The sequence below is a fragment of the Callithrix jacchus genome, chromosome 7 (assembly GCF_049354715.1).
Source record: "Callithrix jacchus isolate 240 chromosome 7, calJac240_pri, whole genome shotgun sequence".
Taxonomy (NCBI): Eukaryota; Metazoa; Chordata; class Mammalia; order Primates; family Cebidae; genus Callithrix; species Callithrix jacchus.
In genome coordinates, this window is record NC_133508.1 from 8,731,498 (window position 1) to 8,749,964 (window position 18,467).

General features: G+C 36.1%; 1 long non-coding RNA gene across 3 annotated transcripts in view; it reads left to right on the plus strand.

Moving 5' to 3' along the window:
- The window catches only part of LOC144576871 (uncharacterized), a 57,087-nt gene that overhangs the window by 28,673 nt on the left and 9,947 nt on the right, over positions 1-18,467 (plus strand). For 2 of the 3 annotated variants that reach the window (XR_013519501.1, XR_013519503.1), the window contains exons 2-3: positions 7,325-13,480; positions 14,261-14,296. This is a non-coding gene — a long non-coding RNA (uncharacterized LOC144576871). The remainder of the gene's footprint in view (positions 1-7,324; positions 13,481-14,260; positions 14,297-18,467) is intronic. The other variant, XR_013519502.1, reaches the window with a different exon arrangement.

The following is an 18,467-nucleotide window of genomic DNA, read 5'->3' on the forward strand; positions in this document are numbered from 1 at the left end:
GCAAAAGATACGAACAGACACTTCTCAAAAGAAGACATTTATGCAGCCAACAAACATATGTAAAAAAGCTCATCATCACTAGTGATTAGAGAAATGCAAATCAAAACCACAATACAATACCATCTCATGCCAGTTAGAATGATGATTATCAAAAAGTCGGAAAACAACAGATGCTGGAGAGGATGTGGAGAAATAGGAATGCTGTTTCTCTATTGGTGGGAGTGTAAATTAGTTCAACCATTGTGGAAGACAGTGTGGCAATTCCTCAAGGAGCTAGAACCAGAAATACCATTTGACCTAGTAGTCCTATTACTTAGTATATACCCAAAGGATTATAAATCATCCTACTATAAAGATAAATGCTCATGTATGTTTATGGCAGCACTATTCACAATAGCAAAGACTTGGAACCAACGCAAATGCCCATCAATGATACACTGGATAAAGAAAAAGTGGCACATATATACCGTGGAATACTATGCAGCCATTAAAAAGGGTGAGTTCATGCCCTTTGCAGGGACATGGATGAAGCTGGAAACTATCATTCTCAGCAGACTAACACAGGAACAGAAAACCAAACACCACATGTTCTCACTCATAAGTGGGAGTTGAACAATGAGAACACATGGACACAGGGAGGGGAACATCACACACTGGGGCCTGTCAGGGGTGGGGTGCTAGGAGAGGGACAGCTGGGGTGGGGGCATAGGGCAGGGATAGCATTAGGAGAAATACCTAATATAGATGATGGGTTGATGGATGTAGCAAACCATTATGGCATGTGTATACCTATGTAACAAACCTGCACGTTCTGCACACATATCCCAGAACTTAAAGTATACTAAAAGAAAACAAAAAAGAAACTTGAAATACTCTGACTTTTCAGTTATGTGTCAATAACTTTCCTTTTTAGCTTGAGCCAATTCCAGTTGCGACTTGAAGTTACATTTTGGTTACACTGTCACATTTGCTAATACAATTGATTCATATGATTTAATTTGCAGAATGCACAATGTATTTTAAACCATGCATTTGCACCACATATTTTGGAGGATATATGCTGTGAGAGCCTTGGTAATTTTATCTGAGAACTGCATTATTCAGAACTACTTAAGATCATACACTTCAGTCCCTCACTTCATAAATGAGAAACTGAGGCCATCAAAAATAATTGAAACTGTCCAGCTTAATAGATGTAGATAATGACAAAGTTAGATAAAAAATTAGTTCATTATTGACACAAAATCACTTTTCCCAGCACAGGACATGTTTCATTATGTTCCATGAACGGTGAAAAATATTGCAAGTAACTAAGCTAAGCCGGCAAGAAAGGTTTTCGAATGTGGGAAGTCCTCTTTCACACCGGGAGTGGAAATTGAGGACAAATCATGAAAGACTGCAGAATCCATTTCGGGCCTTGGAAAGACTTCCACTTGCCTCACAAAGCAACAGCTACCAACACTAAATGAAAGCACAGGAAGAAAAGAAGCAAATACCCGCTGCTCTCCCACCTTCATGGATTAGTTTATTTGACAAGTGCTATGTGTTACTTTATTTCAGGCCCTTTGCCAGCTCTTGGTGATAAATGATGAACAGAACCCTTATGGAATCCAGTAGGAAGGAGAGTTCAGCAATGAGATGTCATCTCACACCAGTTAGAATGGCGATCATCAAAAAGATGCTGGAGAGGATGTGGAGGGGAATTCCTAGGAAGGAACTGGGATCAGAGAAATCTTCCTCAGACTTCAGAGCGGAGAATCTAGCAGGTGGGAGTGGGAGGACTGCATTTCAGACCAAAGGTTTGTGATTGGGAGAAACAGGAAAGGAAATCTGGAAAATCTGTCATTCATGTGGCTGGGGGATGGAGTGCAGGGAATTCTGAGCCCCCAAGAAAGAACCCCAAGATATCAGCAGAGGCAGAAGCTCACAGGAATCTCCACAGGACTTAAACACCTCTCCATAAAATAACAATAATGAACCCTTTGTTGCAGATAAAGGTTGAATTTCCAGCTATAATCTGGATAGAGACTTGGTAATTTAAAAAATCATTTACAAAGCAAATGAATTTTATAATTTTTAAAGGCCATATGCCTACAGCATTGGAAATCATATGTTTTTGATTTTTGCTTATAGAAGCATGACAGGTGGTTTTTCTTTCACACATTCTAAGGCATTTTCAGGTTTAGAAAACTGGAATGCATAATTGAACAAAATTCCTGTAAATAAACATTTATTTTTCTGTGTCTTTGCAGAAACTAAAAATTGCTCTCTTTAAAATGTTACTGCAACATAATTTTTCTGCAAAGAGATACCTAGATCACTTGAGTATTTAAACATTTTATTTCTGATATAGCCTAGTCTCATTTGTCTTAATAACATATTTTTTTCTTACTGTATGCATATGTTTGTTTAATTACATCCTGGGTAGTCTTGAAGTACTTTGAGCAAAAAGAGCAGATGTCGAAGTTTCCCAGCTTTATGTAAATTATTTTAACATATGTAATCCCCCAGTCAATTGTAACTTTTTTCTAATTAAGAAATATTTGTTGGGTGCATCTTTTCTATGTTAAACTATGTGTGCCTCATATATAGGCTCTGCATTTGTTAGAATAATATCTATAGTATTGGTGGTTAACCAACCACTTGCCACATTCTGGACATATTAATGATGGCCAATCTGTCAGAGAAGCAGGAACCAAGAAGGGACAGTGTAATGCCTTTTTAGTTCAATTCCATTCTGAGACTAGCAAAGCACATGCCTTACTGGTCATGACCCATATTCATGGGATGTTTGTATAAAAGGAAACAGCCTAAAGGTACCTGCAAGGACACACTCCCACAACAGAGTCCAGATGTTCCAATACTCATAACAATGTATGTTTTGAAGGTAATAATGGTTATGCTTTGATGTACTCACACACCAGACTGTCAAGGCTAGTTTTCTTTAAATCAAGAGAGTAATAAATTTGTCATGATGCCTGCCCACCTGCACATAGATGCAGCTTAGCTTGTCTTTACATAGACAAGACCCCTCCATAAGGAAAACTTAAAGACTGGTGGTTTCTCCTCTTGCTTTCTGTGGGTGACCTACTCTGTAATGGAGTAGCTTTTAATACGCCCACTTTTTTCACTGTACTTTGTGACTCACCCTGAATTCCTTCCTGCAAGAATCTTCTTTTGGATTTCTCAAATCCAGTAACAAATCTATTCCCAAAATCTACCATGATCTCAAATTTCTTTCTTAAGAATTATTTTTTTTGGGTGGGGGATTTGGTCAGAAACTTGTAATTTCTGTGGCATTTATGTGTTCTTTTAGCCAGTTTCAAGAGCTCCCAGATTCTCAAAGTAGCAAGGAAACAGGAAGCTTGCATTTAACCACATCTATGGATTGCATTCAATTTAAAAAAATTATACTTTAAGTTCTGGGGTTCATGTACAGAACGTGCAGGTTTGTTACGTAGGTATACATGTGCCACGGTGGTTTGCTGCATCCGTCACCCCGTCATCTACATTAGGTATTTCTCCTAATGCTATCCCTCCCCTGCTATCCCTCCCCTAGCCTCCCAACCCCTGACAGGCTGCAATGGCAACAAAAGCCAAAATAGACAAATGGGATGTAATTAAACGAAAGAGCTTCTGCACATCAAAAGAAACTATCATTAGAGTGACTGGCAACCAATAGAATGGGAAAAATTTTTTTTGCAATCTACCCATCTGACAAAGGGCTAACAACCAGAATGTACAAAGAACTTAAATAAATGTACAAGAAAAAAACAAACAATACCATCAAAAAGTGGGTGAAGGATATGAACAGACACTTCTCAAAAGAAGACATATATGAGGCCAACAATCATATGAAAAAATGCTCATCATCACTGGTCATCAGAGATGCAAATCAAAACCACATTGAGATACCATCTCACGCCAGTTAGAATGGCAATCATTAAAAAATCAGGAGACAACAGATGCTGGAGAGGATGTGGAGAAATAGGAACGCTTTTACACTGTTGGTGGGAGTGTAAATTAGTTCAACCATTGTGTAAAACAGTGTGGCAATTCCTCAAGGATCTAGAACTAGAAATACAATTTGACCCAGCAATCCTGTTACTTGGTATATACCCAAAGAATTATAAATCATTTTATTATAAAGACACATGCACATGTATGTTTATTATGGAACTGTTCACAATAGCAAAGATTTGGAACCAACCCGAATGTCCATAAATGATAGACTGGATAAAGAAAATCTGGGCCGGGCACGGTGGCTCAAGCCTGTAATCCCAGCACTTTGGGAGGCCGAGGCGGGTGGATCACGAGGTTAAGAGATCGAGACCATCCTGGTCAACATGGTGAAACCCTGTCTCTACTAAAAATACAAAAAATTAGCTGGGCATGGTGGCATGTGCCTGTAACCCCAGCTACTCAGGGGGCTGAGGCAGGAGAATTGCCTGAACCCAGGGGGCGGAGGTTGCGGTGAGCCGAGATCGAGCCATTGCACTCCAACCTGGGTAACAAGAGTGAAACTCCATCTCAAAAAAAAAAAAAAAAAAAAAGAAAATCTGGCACATATACACCATGGAACAATTCAGCCATAAAAAAGGATGAGTTAATGTCCTATGCAGGGACATGGATAAAGCTGGAAACCATCATTCTCATCAAATTGACACAAGAACAGCCAACCAAACACAGCATGTTCTCACTCATAAGTGGAGCTGATCAATGAGAACACATGGACACAGGAAGGGGAGCATTCAATTTTTAAAAGCACACAGGGTGTTAAAAGTTTTGTGGTGTCTTTAATTAATTCCTTATAGTCACACATCTGAAATGTAGTGTAGAGTGAAAAGAGCTCATTGTTCCTAAAATAGCTCAAAACTTGAGTGCACAAGGTGCTCTCATAGAAAATGAAATGCTCTATTTTTTGTCATCTTCATTCAGGTATAATTCGCATACAATAAAAAGGAAAAATTTTAAGTGTGTGATGACGTGAGCATCTTCACTGTACATAAAAGCCATCCCAGGGTTTCTCCAGCCCTACTCACGCATCGTTCTATCACTATTGCTTGGTTCAGCCACAACTTCAAATAAGTGGATTCACACTGTGTGCATTTTTTTTTTCTGGCTTTCCTTGCTCAGTATGTCTTTGAGAGTCATCCATGTTGTGTGTTTGTTCTTTCTCATTGCTAAGTAGCTCTCAATTATATGAATATGCTGCGGGTTTTTCATTCCTTTGCTTGTAGCTGAACCATTGAGTTGTTTTTGATTTGGGGTTATGTACAAGTCTTGCCATGTACAAGAAAACTAGAAATAGTTTTATTTATTTTGTGTAAGTATCAATGTGTAGAATTGCTTGGCCATAATTTTAAATTACGAACAGCAGCATATGAAGTATGCAGTGGCTACGCATTTTTACTAAAAGTATTGTTAGCTTTTCATTGTCGATATTATATTTGTTATAAACTGGTATCTCATTCATTATGGTTTTAATTTGCAGTTTTCTGATTGCCAATCATATTGAACATCTTCTTATATATTTATTGACCATTCTGTTGTGAAGTAGTGCTTACTTAAGTCTTTTTGGCTCGTTTGTCTTATTAATTCTTATTGTAAAAACATTTGCATATGCTACATAATTACATTTGTATATTCTAGATAAATATATATTTTTCCTCCATGTCTGTGGTTTATAATTTTATTTCCTTAATGCTGTCTTTAGAAGGGCAGATGTTTTTATTTTTTATGATGCTTAATTTATTATTTCTAAAAACTGTATGTTTTATGCTTTTTGTGTTTAAGAAGTATTATAATTTTAGCTGTTACAATAAGGTCTCTCTAATCCACTTCAAATAAATTTCAGAGTGTAAGATAGAGGTTTCTTTCCTTTTTTCATACAAGTGTTGAGACACCATTTGTTGAAGAACTTATCTTTTTACATCGAAATATATTTGTGTCATTGTAAAAAAATAATTGACTGTATATGTGTGGGTCTATTTCTGACTTTTTTCCTATTCCACTTATACATATGTTTAAATTTATACCAACTCTGAAATATCTTGGTTATTGTTCCTTTATAATAAGTCTGGAAAGAATTTAGTGTAACTCTTTCAACTTTTATTTTTCAAATTATTTCAGCTTTTCTAGGTTATTTGATATCCACTTACATTTTACAATCAGCTTATTAGTTTCTGTGAAATATCTGTCAGGATATGGATTGAAAATGCATTTACTCCATAAATAAAGTTGGTAAGAATTGACATCTTATTGATACCATTGCCATACTGTATTTTTTCTATTTGGACTTTTATTACTCTCAGCATTCTATTGTATTTTTCATCATAGATGTTATCCATAATTTTCTTGATTATATTTCTAGGTATTTTATGGCATTTATGTTATTTAAAATTACATTTTCTAGTTGTTTGGAATGTATTTAGAATTCTAATTTATTTTTTCAAAGGATTTGCAACCTAAATCCTTGCTAAATTTATTAATTAATTTTAGCAGATTAATTTGTTACTTAGGATATTATAGAGGAACAATTATACAATCTATGAAAAGAGGCTATTTTAGTTCTTCATTTCAAATCTTTTTTCTTTTTCTTGCTTTTTTGCACTGACTAGGATTTCCAGTAAAGTGTTGGCTACAAGTGTGGAGAGCAGACATACTTTTCTTTTTTTCTTTTACTCTTAGAGGAATAGCATTTAGTCTTTCACATTAAGCATTTCATCAGCTATCGTTGTTGTTGTTTTTAACATGGCCTTAATCCGATTAAGACAGTTTCATAGTGTTTTTGAGAGTTTTTCATGGATAGATGCAGAATTTAGTCAAATGCACTTTTATCGTAACTCGATGACAAATATCACAGTATGATTATATGTGTTTGAAATTATAAATGTGTAAATCCTTACAGTATTCTATAAGTGAAGCATTATTCAAATTAATTTTTCATTTAAGTAGGTAAGTTAGTGTGTTTTTATAGTAGATTCAAAAGCCTATGCAGTTTTGACCATGCCCTCATGTCCTGGGTATTAGAATGTCTAGTGCATTAGTATGTTAGTGTATTGGTATCATTGTTGCTAATCCAGCCTGCCCTTCCTTATTTTACGGTATCATTGCTGTTCTGTTTTCCCCGAGTGCTAGTGCTACTTAGCATGTTGAATATTGACAAGAAAATGACACAAAGCAACTTGCCAGTCATAACTTTGCACTTAGCTCCATATATACTTGGAGTTAGCCAACGGCATTTCAGCTAACACATATTTTATAGGATGCCTTCAATCATAAACTACTGCTTTTATTTTTTGTTCCTCTTGCTATGTTATAGATATGGCTGATGACATTTTTCTCCTTGTGGTGGATAAAGAACAAGCACAAGAAAAACCATTTCCAGGCTGTGATCTCACAGTGGCTTGTGGGGCAAGCATATAAATAAGGTACTGTGGATAATTTGCATGCTGGTTTAGTACTTTTTAAATCTTCCTTTTAAAATGCATTTTAGAAGGAATATATCAAGCATACATCAAATTTATGTAAGTGCTGTTGGTGGAAATCTTACATATTTCCCCCTTTCAAATTGAAATTTTGAAACATTCAAACATGGTATTTATGTCATAAAATGAAATGTCTCCTTAATTCTATCTAAACATGTATTTCTCAGATTTTATATATTTATATAAAAATCATGTTTCTCTTAACATTTTGTTGGTGTTCTCTCTTGTCATTACTTATATAAAAAGATCTAATTTAGTATTTGCCAATGTTTTATTTACAAATGTGTTTCATTGAAGAAGTAAATGGTTTAAATATTTTTATGATTTTATTTGGTCCGAACAGTTCTAGACCACCATTTACCCAAATAGATTTGCTTTTTTAAACTCAAAATGCCAAAAAATTGTATTCGTAATATCAACATTTGGGATGTTTAGTGAAAGTTACTATTATGTTGATATTGGTATAAATTGCAAATTTTCCGGTAGTCACTTTTAAAACCAGGATTTGTTCAAACAACAAGTAGTAAATTTATTTGAGATTATTATTTATACACATAAAAGATCTCTATTTCTTTTATGTGTATAAATAATAATACCTGAGGTACCTATTCTTAATGAAGATGAGAGTCAATAACTCAGAAATAGCCAAATAATATTTGAAGGGAAGTGACCTGCTAGTGGGACCTCACACAGTGTTAATTTTGGTTATATACTAAAACAGCAATGATAGCTAACATTTCATGAGTAATTACTACCCACAAGGCACCGTAAATTATGCCTTATATATATTATCTCATTTAATCCTCACAACTAATTTATGAGGTAAATAATACTATTACCATTTTGAAAGCAGATAAAACTGAGGCTTTACAGATATTGCAGATATTGTCCACTGTCATTCCACCAGCAAGTATCAGGAGGAAGTCTCCAACTCCATAACCTGTGGTCTTAGCTACTGTTCTACACAGTTAATGGTAAACAGAGGGTTTGGGTTACAAGACTGGTACCTGCATGGATCCTAGAGGCTCTAAATAAATATATTTGCATGAATAAAACTAACAACACAACAGCCTATACTTGTGATTGTGATATTTTTCAATTTCAAATCAGGATATGAGGTCTGACAGGTATGAGTAGCTAAGGAAACAGGCTGGACAGGATCTCTGATACTCTGGCCATCTTACACACTTTGGGAATAATGATTGTTGTAACTACAGGTTATATGTGCTGAATTACAATGAACCAGTCACAACATTGCCTTTTCCAAGTCATTCATGAAAGATGTGATGTTAGGTCGATTGCACATATTCCTTCAGGCCAATCCTAGAATATTGTCCTTATGAAATTCCAATGTTGTGTTTAAGAATACAGTATAGAAAAAGAGAGAGCTACCGATAAAGTGATGAAGGAGAACACACTTTCCTGGTGTTATCTGGTCGTTAAGCTAAACAAGATGCAGGCAATTGCATTTTAAAGTTATAACTGTTAGACATATACTTTTTGAAATGTAAGCAAAGGCCATACAAATGTCATTACTTTCTGTTTACTTCTTATTTCTAACTGTAATAAGCAGTTACTTCTCCAATTAATATTTTTGAAATCCATTTCGATAAGAAGGAAAAAAGTAGCACAGATTAATTTTTTAGCCATCCTTAACCCCTGTCACATTTTGAAATGTCTTTCCTGTTCTAAAATGTGGCACGTATGCACTTGGAAATATAAATTGAAGCTTGACTTCATGGATATGGTCCATATTAAAAAAAATAAAGTCAGAAAAGGCATTTTTTGAGCTGTATTATTAACTTATTGTTAAGTATAGGGTATAGACAAATGGCTGCTAATGTAATAGGACTTCAGCTTGGTCTGAAAAGAATGATCAGTGTCTGAATGTTGGCTTTTCGCACAGGACAGATGGATGCATTGACCTTCCAGGGGCTGTTTATTTTGGGATGGAGAAGCAAAATAAAAGAGAGAATAAGGGTGCATAACTGTTCATCAACATCAGAGCTGGAAGTGTTTGATACTTCTTGGTCGTTTTCCAGACCCATTTTCATTACCTATTGGCTTTGTGCGAATGTCTGAATGATGCCACATGAGATGCTCAGAATTTTGGACTGAGAAACCTGCTGATCAGTGAGATACATCCAGTGATCACTGGATTTTTCTAAATAATTTCTGTTGTTCACTCTTCATTTCCCTACCTGGCGATCTCAGCAACCAGCAACTCAAATAGGAAGGAGATGTTATTCCCATAATACCTTTGTTTCTTCTCTGGAAAGCTTGTCTTGAATATCCTTACCTGCACATAATTAGATCATATGACCCACTTAGCCACCTTTAAGGCCAAACATTCCCACAAAGGAAGGGCCTGGGAAACATGCTTTCCAGCTACTTCTAACTAGGGTAGAAGACACACTAGCAGCTTGATTTCACGTCAAGTGATGTGGGTGGCTTTCTTCTAAAGCTTGATTTCACTGTGTGCCAGAATGCCTGTGTGGAAGTCTAGTCTCAGAAGCTAAGCTATCATCAATTTGTACTTCGGGAACTTCCAGGTGTGATGAGATTCTAACACCAGGAGCAATGAACCATGTGGTAGGGCTGGAGAGGGAGAATACTGTCATTCGCAGAGTGAGCACACAACATTACCTTGGGTAATGTCTTCAGTCTCAGGAGCTTGCTTCCTCTTGGGTTTTCTATAGTGTGTACTGTTATAAAAATAACTGCATATGACCTAAAAATGTGTTTAGGGAGGACTGCTGCTCTCTCCACTGACCCCAGGATATGTTGTTGGATAGGTGATCCCTAGTAAATCCTACTTTGGAAGAATATTAGAACGTATGTCATGGATACCTAAAGACAGTGATGCTTCCACAACATTATGTGAATGTGTTTTTCATGGATAGGAAGGAGAATAGGGAAAGAACAAAGGACGGGAGGTCAGAGGCCCTGAATAGAGGCTGAACTTTCAATTACTGAGGTTGAAATCCTGAATTCATAATTTACTTAAGAACAACTAAGAGTTAAGTAAGAAAGCTATTCTTTTATTAGCAAGGTTCTTTACTGCTATCAAAATATATAGATGCATCTAAGAAACTTGAGATTCAAGAGAAATAAGGTCGTCACGTTTTTGCAGATCTGAGTTGGAGCTCTAAATTTTGCTCTCCATTAAATATTGCTTTTGACTGAACCTGTTCATGTGTAGGTTAAGTATTATATACTTGTGTGTGTGTGTTTATATTGTCCTTTTTCAATTTCTGAAAATATTTCATTATGGCTTTCTAACAATCCTCCAATATTTATTCTGAGCCTATTATGTACAGTAAGATACAATCATTGACTTTAAGAAACTTACGGTTCAGTTGAGGAGTCAGAACTTAGGTGTATATAGTCATACTACAATGGAATATAAATGCTAAATATATGACACAGACAAATGCTAGAGTGTTTTAGTTGAGAGTTAACTGCAAATTGCTTGGGCTATCTAGAGTAAAAAAATCTTGGAGCTTATGGGATGCATAGTATACGATAAGCTGTCAATAATAATCATTGTTAATGGTTAAAAAAAATGTGTGTGAATGTGTGTAATTTGGCTCCATAGACTTGTATTGAGAGAAGGAGATGTGAATGGATGGAAACATTAGCATGACGACTCATATAATTGTTGCAGCAATTAAGAGATTAGAAGGAATGTTTCATTGTTATAATGGAAAGGGGCTAGAGAATTAAAGAGCTCTGCTTACTATCCTGATGGATCGTATGCATGCAGCAGAAAAGGAAAAAAGAAGTACTGCTGACGACCTAGGGTCTTCTTAGCCAGAGGTCTCTATGGACACATTATCAATAGTAATGGCAACCATAGTGTATTACATGACAATGTGCTTAGCCAGAGCTCAGGTGTTGAAGATACAGACTTAGGCGAGCCCCTTGTTGAGGTACTTGAGGTATCCTGGTTTCAGTCAGATCAGGTCCACTCATTTAATACTGGCCTGAGTCCCAAGGCCAAGATACAAGGACTGAGACTGGTCAGTGATTTGAAGCGGTGCCTGATTCATGCAAGAAGCTAGAAATGTCAGCTGCTGCTTGAGGTAAACATTTGTTTTCCAGGGTAAATGTGACAGCTTCTGCTTTTCATAATAGTGTCACTCAAGCATGTGTCTAAAGGACAGCAAGACATCATGGAAATAGCTTTCATTCCTAATTCATATTTGTGTTTAACTATAGAACCATTTAATCCACCATCTCATTGTGATCATCAAAACAGAGAAGCTGCAAAAGATTTCCTTCATTATAAAAATAAAACCAAGTCCTGCTCTCTGCTTCAGATCCCTTTGAATGCTAATGCATAGCAGCCAGGATTAAATTAATCTCAGCTGTCTCAGTCACGCTTGGCTAATGAATCATAAAATAGCTTCATCTTCGTATGACAAGTTGCCCTTGATGGCAAATTAAAATCTTAATAAGGGTTTTTAAAATACACATGCATATATACATGCACAATCTCTTTCATTAGAGCTCAATGTCAAAATACGAATTCTTTTGCTTTGCATTTCAGATATCGTAAACTTTTGAGAACATCCTCTAGATCTTTTATCTGGTGGCTTAAAATTCTGTATACACAATACCTTTAACTTAACTTTCAAAATAATTGTTTTGGAAATCTTGCCAGAGTTGTTGGACAATGGTTTGTTTTTAAAGATTATTTATATGTCATTTATTAACTGTTTATTTAAATAATGCAAATATTAATGGTCTAATTTTCTACCTCCCATGCTTCCTCAATAATGGTGGCTTCTTTGGTGTCATGATGTGACAGAGATGTCAGAGCCCAATTACAGAGGCAGATTCCTGCAGTGCTATGGAGGGGAAGATTCTGGAAAAGGAGATGAAACAAATAACAACAGCAGTAGAAGCAAATTAAACCTTAGCATGAATTTTATACAGCACATCCTGGTAAAAATATTGTTTGGAATAACAGTCGCTGTATGGAACAGTGCTGCTCAAACTTTAACATGCGTGCACATCACCTGGAAATCTTGCTGAGTGTAGATTCTTACTCAGTAGCTCTCAGGTGGACACAAGAGTCTGCATTTCTAACCAGCTACTTGTGATGCTGGTGTGGCTGATCCATGGGAAACACTGACAAGCAAGGTACAGCATAATGCACATATAAACAGAATATTTTATTTTGTTTGAAGATGCAAATCCAATTTTAGAAAAAGATGTATCTAGGCAGGTAGTTATACTTTTTCTAAATATGGTGAATTAGCCGGCTAACTTCAAATACATTTGTCTACCTACCTTTGAATTCACTTTCTTGGAATTCTCAACATTGGCTTAATATCATAGAGATTTGACTCAGAAGGAATTTCTAAAGAGATATATTAGTTTAGATTTTTTAAAAAAGAAAAACAACAAAAAAGAACACACGGCAAAATATAAATTAAATAGAAAAGCATAATTTAAAAATTACAGTTTGATTTGTTGGCTGGAAAAGGGTATGGTGTTTTATATTTCTAAAAGAGGATTTGAAACAAGATTTAGAATATTACAACTAATTCTAACCACTTACCAATAATCAATAATTATTACTTAAAGTACCCAATCTGATGCTCACTGGGACAGGCGTGTATTCAACTGTAATACTAACATTTATGCCAGGTCAAAACTCCAATCCAAATGCCAAGACATTTAAAAAACTAAATTCTTAGATGTTATCTCAGGACTTTTTTTTCTTTTTCCAAAGAGAGAACAATATTATTGGTGCACTGACCTTTCTCCCAGATTCTAAACTCAAATGATTGTTTAAAAAGCAGAACTCTTACAGTCAAGCTGGGTATTTATTATTTGAATGTTTCATAGCAAATCCCTTTAATAGGTTATTAGAATATAAATGTTTGCTGCGTATCAATTCTATTATCCTTATTTATAGAATGCAGAACAGAGGTACACTGAGATATCCAAGACTTTGCGGCCAGTTCAAGAAAAGCCAAGTATAAGGAACAGGAGTCTGTTAGTGGCTTATTTTACAGATGAGTCATGTAAAACCATGTGGGAAAGACCAGAGGAAGATTTACCAGTTGTTAAATTTCAATTCATCTGAGTTATTGGAATTTAATTTTAGAAATATATACTTGGATTATGATTTTTTTCCTAATGTGACAACACTACGAGATAGGACTCAAACAAAAGATTCCTAACAACATGAATATGCTACTCTATCGTTCAAAAACTAGGAATCAGGGACTTTTAATGTCACACACCTGTTTTTATTGCAAAGTATTTTCATATATTAGGTGCCAAATGACTAACAGCTAAAACAAAATGAATTTTTACACATTTAAAAATTATAGGCATTAGGTTTTTAAAACGAACCTTTTTATTTTAGAGTGACTTTAGCTTTATAGAAAAATTGTGACAGAGAGTTTTCACACATCCCCCACTGTCTCCTCCTTCTGACATTAGTATCTGGTCTTACTATGGCACATGTGTCACAATTAACAGTATCAACATATTGTTCCCTAAAGCCCCTAATTTATTTAGATTTCCTTGGTTGGTTTTTACCTATTTATTTCTTTTCTGTTCTGGGACCCCGTCTCACCCAGGACACCATGTTAATTACAGTCATCATGTCTTTGGGGTCCTTCTGGTTGGGACAGTGTCTCAGACTTTGTCTCTAAGACCTTGATGGTTTTGAGGAATACTGGTAAGATGTTCTGCAAAATCTGCCTAAACTTGAATTTGTCTGTTGTTTTCTTTTTTCTCATTATTAGACTGAGGCTGTGGTTGCTGGGAGTCAGAATGGAGAGGTAAAACACCATTTCCGTCACATCAGTACTGGCTATTTGCTGTTGGTTTTAACATGTCACTGTTGATGGTAGCCTTGAACACCTGGTAAGGTTAGGTTTTTCACGGGTTTCCATGACAAAATGTCCCCTTTTGTCCACGTTTCCACTCTGTATTCTTAGAAAGGAAAGTCACTATGTAGTCACTGCCACTCTTAAGAAGTAGGGAGTCCTGTTCCAACTTTCTGATGGCAGAATATCTACAATAATTATTAGAAATTATTTTGCATGAGATGTTTGCCTATTCTGCTTGTTAGTTGTTAATATTTCCCTGTTCATTCATTCAGCTATTTATTTATATCAGTGTGGACTCATACATATTTATTTTATATTTTGGGTTATGATCTAATCCTATGTGCTTTATTTACGTTGCTTATTTCAGTTATCCCATCTCTGACCATTGGGAGCCCTTTCAGTTCTCTGCTGTGTTCTTCTGACATACACACATCATTGTGGGGCTGTTGTTCTTTTGTTTGTTTTTAAACTTTCTGACCTTCTGGCACTACAGTGATTCTAGGGCTTATCTTGTAAATTACCTGGACAAGTCCTGGACTCAACCACTTCTTCAGTAAGCCCTGGTTCCTTCTACTGGAAGACGGTATTAGAAAGCAAGATCTAGGTGCTAGGTATGCATGCTGCTATTGGTGAGTCATTGCTTCTAGACCCTCTCAGTTGGCAGAGCACAGAAATGCATGTATGTATACTATCCCATGTAGGTATGCATGCCTATAAATATAATATTTTAATATATAAACGTGTTTACAAAAACTGAATTAGTAACATTAAGCTGTGTATGAGTTCATACTGATGCCTCCACCTCAAATCCTAAGGGTCATTGTAGCTGCCTTCTCTTCACTGTCTGTAACTTCCCACTCCTGAAACAAACACCTGGGTGGTAGCAGCTACCATCTATATACTTAACTGCTCAATTTAAGTATACATGCATAGTGGTTTCCCTAGTGGGAATCAACTTTATCAGCCAGACTGCAGGATGAAGGTATAGTTTCTTGTGATTTAGTCTTACAGACAACTCTCATTTCAAAAAATACTTAGATCAGTACCTCTTTCCTTCATGCCCTTCATTTGGTTGTTTTATACATTTTTAATATAGTTAAGTTAGACTTTTTAGTCACATGTATTCCATGCTGGGCTCCCCTGACCTCCTAACTTATTTTAAGCTTGCATGCAGTAAGGTTTACTCTTTGAGCTATAAATTTCTGTGAGTTTTGTACTTATCATTACAGTACCATAAAGTTTCACTGCCCTGAAAATTCCCATGTACTTTACCCTTTTTTTCTACCTCTCCCCCCTTTCTGACCACATCTTATTGTTTTACAATCTCTATAGTTTTGCCTTTTCCAGAATGTCATAGAAATGGAATGATACACTATGCAGTCTTTTCAGACTAGCACGTTTCACTTGGCAGGAAGCACTGAAGATTCACCCATGTCTGTGTAAGGCTCCGTGACTCATTCCTCTTTATTGTTGAGAAGTATTCCACGGTGCACCACAGTCTGAGTATCTATTCAAGTACCGAAGGGATGTATTGGTTAATTTCTGTTTTGGGAAATTATGAATAAAGCTGCCATACATACTTGCTTGCAGGGTTTAGTGTAAACATACTTTTCAAATCAGTTGTGTAAATACTTAGGGGCATGACTGCTGGGTCATATGGAAGACATGAGTGGAAACTGCTCAGATGTCTTCCAGGGTCTGCTGCATTTTGTAGTCACTAGCAATGAATGAGAGTTCGGCTGGCTTTGCTTTCTTGCCAGGTATTGCTGTTTTGGGGGGTTTAAGAATAACAATAGATGTGTCGTGAGTTTCATAACTAGTTTAATTTATATTTCCACAATGACATATAATATTGAGCATCTTTGTCTTTTCGTGTGATACTTTTACTCTTGATGAGGTGGTCATTCAAATTTGCCCATTTCTTAATTGAGGCACTTGTTTTCTTACTGTTGAATTTTAAGAGTTTTGTATTTGTTAGAGTCCAGCCTTTTTATCACACATGTGTTTTGCAAATAGTTAATCACTTTCTTGGGTTTCCATTTTTATTCAGTTAAATAAATGTCTTTTGCAGAGCAGACATTTTAAATTTTAACAATGCCTAACCTCGAATCTTTTTTTGTGTGTGAATGGATCATGCTTTTGGAGTTGTATTTAGAAACTTATATCAAATTGAAGGTCAGGTAGACTTTCTGCATTTTCTTTTAGAAGTTTTGTACCTTAGTATTTTATATTTGACGTTTATGCATCATTTTGAGTTAAATTAAAAAAAAATTTTATTTCCATAGGTTATTAGAAGACAGGTGGCATTTGATCACACAAATGTTTTAGCAGTGATTTGTGAGATTTGGGCGTATCCATCACCTAAGAAGTATACGCTGCACCTGATTTGTATCTTTTTTTTTTTTTTGAGACGGAGTTTCGCTCTTGTTACCCAGGCTGGAGTGCAATGGCGCAATCTCGGCTCACTGCAACCTCCGCCTCCTGGGTTCAGGCATTTCTCCTGCCTCAGCCTACTGAGTAGCTGGGATTGGGGCACGCGCCACCATGCCCAGCTAATTTTTTGTATTTTTAGTAGAGACGGGGTTTCACCATGTTGACCAGGATGGTCTAGATTTCTTGACCTCGTGATCCACCCGCCTCGGCCTCCCAAAGTGCTGGGATTACAGGCTTGAACCACCGCGTGCGGCCGATTTGTATCTTTTATCCCTTACTTCCTTCCCACTCTTTTCCCCTGAGCCCTCAAAGTCCACTGTGTCATTTTTATGCCTTTGCATCTCATTTTGAGTTAACTTTTGTGAAAAGTGTACAGTCTGCGTCCAGGTTCATTTTTTTGGCAATAGGTATGCAACCATTCTGACACAATTTGTTTAAAAAAACTGCCCTTTCCCCATTGAATTGCATTTAGGACAATATAAAAACTTAAGTGACTATGTTTGGATCTATTTATTGGCTTCATATTCTGTTGATTGATTAATGTGTTTTGTTTTTGAAACCATGCTCTCTTGATTAATATAAACTTTATAGTGAGTCTGGAAATTGGATGATGTGAGCCCTCTAACTTTGGTCTTCTTCATTAGGGGACAATTCTAGATCTTTTGCATTTCTTTGTACTTTTGAATCAGGTTGGTGATATCTAAAAAATAGCTTGCTGGGATTTTGAACATGGAATATGTCTTCATTTATTTAAATCTCATTTGATTTCTTTCATCAGTTTTGTAGTTTTTCACATGAAGGTACTTAGATATTTTGTTGGATTTGTTCTAACAAAGTAGTTCATTCTTTTGGTGCTATGGTAAATTGTATTCTTTTCTAAATTTTACATTCCAACTGTTTACTCCTAGTTTACAAAATAATTATATATATTAATATTGTTCCCTGTGACCTTGATATACTCATTTGTTACTTATAATTTTTTTTTTTTAAATCTACACATAAAAAACAATGAGTTTGTGTCCTTTGTAGGGACATGGATGAATCTGGAAACCATCATTCTCAGCAAACTGACACAAGAACTGAAAATCAAACACCACATGTTCTCACTCATAGGCAGGTGTTGAACAATGAGAACACATGGACACAGGGAGGGGAGCATCACACACTGGGGTCTGTTGTGGGGGATAGGCTAGGGACAGTGGGGAGTGGGGAGGTTGGGGAGGGAAAACATGGGGAGAAAAGCCAGATATAGGTGACGGGGGGATGGAGGCAGCAAACCACCTTGCCATGTATGTACCTATGCAACAACCCTGCATGATCTGCACATGTACCCCAGAACCTAAAGTACAGTTAAAAAAATCTACACAGTCATTCGTATGACAGTTTTATGTCTTCCTTTCCCATTTGTATATTTTCAATTACCCTTTTCTTGTTTCATTGTGCTAGTTAGCATTTCTGGCACAATGTCAAGTAGAATTATGTGGGGGGACATCCTTGCCATTTCTAATCTTAAGGGAAAATTATTAAGTTTCTCATTATTAGGTAGGAGATTAACTGTAGGTTTCTAGTAGAAGTCTTTTTATCAAGTTGAAAAGTTTCCCCTCTGTTCCTAGTTTACTGAAAATTTTTATTTTGAAAAGTTGTGAGGTTAGTGAGATGTTTTTTCTGCATCTATTGACACGAGCAT